Below are 5106 nucleotides of genomic sequence, written 5' to 3'. Positions count from 1 at the left end.
GGTAGCTTGGATGGATTATTCCAAATTCTTGAACAAATTAATGAAAAAGCATATCTAATGGAACTTCCAGGTAAGTATCGTGTTTCTACTATTTTCAATGTTACTAACCACTTTCCCTTTGATCCAGGTGGAGATTCGAGGTCGAATCCTTTTGAGGAGAGGGGGAATGATGGGAACCAATATGGACAATATGGACCTAGTCTTAAAGATCATTTGCAACTTCCAGATGGCCCAAGAAGATCAAGGAGACAATGCAAGGATTGATGCAATCCACTTGGGACAAGTTTAGCAAGAGCCCAACATTCAAGATGGGGCTTGAAGGATGAAGATCCAGTTTTAATTCATTTGATCAGCTACGGAAGAGGGCAACGACAAGAGTTAAAGGCTTTGGGCCCTTGAAGGGTTTCAACTTATTTAATTCATTTAAAGAACTTATTTTATTAGTTTAGAATAATTGAGTTTATTATGTGAAGCACTTAAGGGGGCCTATGCAAGGGCATGTTGGGAAAGTTATTATTTTATTGAACTAGGGTTAGGGTTACTGTAGCGCGGTAGCCGTGGCACTGTTCATCCAGGGGCACTTTTGGAAGATGGGGGTTTATTTTGGCTAGGGTTTCATTAGGTTTTGCTTTAAATACTCTATGTAGCCTCATTCTAATCAGTTTATGAAGTTTATGAAATTTGATGAATTTATTCATTGTGAGTTGAGTTTTACTCCTCTTGTTCTTAATTGAACTTTTGAACTTATCAAAGGTAAATCACAACCTTTGTGGCGTTCCTCCTTTGTAATCTGGGTTCTTGAGACGGGTTCTTCAACGGGTCTAGATTTTAATATAATCTAGGTTCTTGAAACGAGTTCTCTTCGGGTCTAGGTTCTCCATCCATTGACTTGATTTTTGGCTTTCTTGGGGAGTTTTCAAATTGACTGTGGTTTCAAGGGATTCCTTTCCCGCGGGTTCATATCAATATAGGATGGCCACGACGGAATTAAAGGAATTGAAGAACCAATTGCTAGAGTTATTGGTAAAAAGGTTTACTAGACCTATTATCTTGCCTTGACGAGCATTCATACTATTTGTGAAGAAGAAATATGAAACCCTTAGAGTGTGTATTAATTATCGGGAGTTGAACAAGGTGACTATTAAGAATAGGTACCTGTTACCTAGGACAAATAATCTCTTCGATCAGCTGCAAGGAGTTGTAGTCTTTTCTAAGATCGATCTCAAATTTGGGTACCATCAATTGAGAACTAAGGAGGCCGACATATCTAAGGCAACCTTTCAGACTATGTATGTCAGAATGAGTTCACTGTAATGCCTTTCACGTTAGCAAAAGCCCCAGCAGCCTTTATGAGTCTCATGAATAGGGTATTTTGACCATTCTTATATTTATTTGTGGTAGTGTTTATAGATGATATCTTAGTGCACTTCTGAGATGTTAAAGAGCACGAAGATCACTTGAGGATGTTGCTAAGGACTTTCTAGAACCACCAGTTGTATGCTAATGGAGGAAGTAAAGTTTCTTGGCCATATAGTCTCCAATGAGGGAGTCATGGTTGACCCAAGCAAGGTGGAAGTAGTGATGGACTGGAAATGACCTATCTCGGTACAAGAATCAGGAGTTTCTTGGGGTTAGCCAGTTATTATCGTAGGTTTGTGGAAGGATTTTTTAAATTGTCAAGTCATCTCACAGCCCTGACAAGGAAGGACGTAGGTTCATCTGGATCAACTGGTGCGAACGAAGCTTTGAAGAATTGAAGAGACGACAAACCACGACCCCTGTTTTAGCTTTACCAGAGCCGAATAAGCCATTTGTGTTATTTAGTGACGTGTCTAAGTACGGCTTAGGTTGTGTTCTAATGTAAGAAGCCAATGTGGTAGCCTATGCATCTAGACAATTGAAGGATCATGAAAAAAATTACCCCACCCATTATATGGAATTAGCTGCAATAGTTTTTGCCCTGAAGATATGGTAACACCATCTAAATGGGGAAGAGTGCGAGGTTTACACAAACCACAAGAACTTGAAGCACTTATTTATGCTAAAGAACCTCAACATGAGATAGCAAAGATTGTTGGAGATCATCAGCTACTACCAGCGTGAGATTAAGTACCACCTGGGCAAGGCTAACCTAGTCAGCGATGCCCTAAGTCGCAAGTCGAAGACAAGGGGCAAGTGGGAGACTTCAGAGATAAATTTGTTGTTGGAATACATGAGACACCTACTGGTGAAAGGCAGGTCACTAGGAGAGGTTCTTGGTGCCCTACGACAGTTAAGGTTAAGTGGTTTCGAGGAATTATGAGAGCAACATGAAAAGAATCAAAAGTTATTGTAAATTTGACGACGGATTTGCAGAGTTGAAGGACTTGCCCATTTTAGCCTGGGCAAGACGGGATCTTTTTGTTTAAAGAGCAAACGGTGATCCCAACCAATCCAGAAGTTATACAAGGGATCTTGGCATAAGCTCATTCCTCACCATATGCCATGCATTCAGGAGGAACAAAAAAATGCCAAGATTTCAAAAGGGGGATATTGGTGTGAAGGGATGAAGAGGGACATCCTCCACTTCAACGAAAAATGTGATACATGTAAGAGGGTAAAGGCGGAGCATTAACGACTGTTGGGAAACTTGCAACCTTTACCCATTCTAGAATGGAAATGGGAAGACATCACTATGAATTTTGTAATTAGATTACCCCAAACTCCTACAGGTAAAGATGCGATATGGGTAGTAGTGGACCGATTGACCAAGAGTGCTAATTTCTTACCGGTCACTACCATGTATACAATGAGCAAACTCATCCAGCCTGTAACGCCCCGGTCCCGGATAGGCCAGAGAGTTAGTTCTTGTCACTTAACAATCACATCTTATAATACAGATATAAGCTCCAAGCATAACCTATCACTATTCATCACCAATGTGATGCACTCAAAACAAAGACCACTATTATATCTCGTGGCGGGCCCAGAAGCCATTATTGTATCTCGTAGTAGGGCCGAATGCCACTATTATGTCTCAAGAGACCACTATTATATCCCATGGCAAGGCCAAAGACAACTATTATATCCTGTGGCAGAACCATAATTAGAGTAAAACAGAAATGTTGGTACCCACAGAATAACAGAATTAGAATCATCATATTAGAACCAGAAATAGAATCAAATGCAGAATCAGAATATCATGCCAAGGGTTTTTAGATGCCACATCATATCATAACAGAGTACTGAATATATTCAAATCATTTTCACATATTCAAAATAGATTCGAAGCATCTTCATATAACATGCACAAATTTTCAGATTTTATATTTGCTCTTTTTACACAGTTCAGAAACATAATACCAAAAATAGCTCATGTCTACACCAGTAATGACAGAAAATACTTTTCTCTTCTTATACGAATTTTATGAGTAATGCAGATAAAATGACCGATATATGTTGTTTTCAAATATATATTTTTTTTCATAACAAAACATGCATATTTTTCATAAAATCAACCCCAATTCATTCATTTTATGCAAAATTTAATATAAGAACTCCGCTTATGCAAGATTTTTTAATTTCTTTGAATTTTCTCACAATAGTGCTAAGGAAATATAAATCGTCACCTATGAAAATCACATAACTTGTGTAAATTTTCCATTGAACATGTGCTTCATAATTAAAGCCTGAGATATTAAAAATCTATATTTGCCTAAATCCCAAAATTAGTCTAACCCTTTGTGGCCCTAATTCTTAGAAATCAATAATCTCTCTTAAACGCATAATGCATATGAGTAAACCCAAGAGCCAATTAAAATTGCACGACCCAAATGCACATAACCCATAAAACCTATCTGCAAGCCCATGGCTCATTTCAATATGCATGGCCCAATGTCCAATATACATACCAACCCGTAAGTGACAAAAATAAAGAGTTACTTGCACTAGAGGGAGAGGCCAAAAGGTAGGGAGGGCTTTCAGAGAGAGAGAGAGAGAGAGAGAGAGAGAGAAAGAGAGAGAGAGAGAGAGAGAGAGAGCTTGATGTTGCCAATCTGTGTGGCTACCAAGAGTGAAGTGCAGAGGTTAAGGGCTATGGTGGTTTGTCTATGTCTCCTTGACACGCTCATCAATGTGGGGAATCAGAAGGTGGTGATGGAGCAATGTGGGAATCAGAAGGTGTTGAGCAAGAAACTTGTTCTATTTTTTGTTGTATAAAAGAAAAGGGCTGGTTTTTGGTTGTTAAACAGAGGGGTTGTGGTTTACGGTGGTGCATGTGCAGTTGCTAAGGGCTACCGTTCGATTGTTGCTGTGAGGAGTGCAATGGGGCTATGGTTCTACGATGGTGTAAAGCAGAGATTTGAGGCAGTGGGCCTGGCAACTTCCATGGTGGCTATCAACGTGGTTCAGGGTTGGCTATGGTGGTGCAGGTTGGAGGCATGAAGCAGTGGTGCAACTCGGATCGATTACGGGACATAGTCGTGCAATTCGTGGCATTGGGCTTGTCCGCATGGTCGCAAATGGTTTCCTCCTAGTTTGGCTTTCTAGTCGGCAACATGGGGTGGCACTCGGAGGGGTTGAGCGTGGGAGGGAGGTGCAAGGGGAGTGTTGGGGAGGAGTTTTGGTAGCGTGGCTATCCCACGGTGGTGTTCGTCCTTTCCTGATCATGGGTGGTGCACTGCAATAGGTTGTGATGGCACTACGAGAAAAAGGCCCTTTTGCGGCGATTTTGTGTTTGACAAAAATAAAAATGCCGCAAAAAGCCTTTAATTGATGTGATTTTGATGTCGTCACGGACTTTTAACATCAAGTTTCAAAATTGATCTTTTGCAACGATTTTTTAACTTTTTGTGACAAACCAAGTCATCGCAAAAAGTGAAAAACTTGTAGTAGTGATTTTTTCACTTTTTATGACAGAAAAATTCGCCCCAATAATGTGAAAATTAGTTGTGACAGACTAAAATCGCCGGGAATTGGTGTTTTATCACTCAAGCGTCACTTCTTAAGATGGAATTAGATTTTGTTTGAGGCAAAAGGTCATGAATTCAAAGTTCAAACTAGGCCATCTTATTTATTTTCAGAAAATATCTTATCTCATTTCATCTAATCATTACAATTTTCTCAACT

This window comes from Juglans regia, chromosome 13 (genome assembly GCF_001411555.2).
Source record: "Juglans regia cultivar Chandler chromosome 13, Walnut 2.0, whole genome shotgun sequence".
NCBI lineage: Eukaryota > Viridiplantae > Streptophyta > Magnoliopsida > Fagales > Juglandaceae > Juglans > Juglans regia.
The sequence above is the reverse complement of the archived record's forward strand: the minus strand, read 5'-3'. Positions refer to the sequence as shown.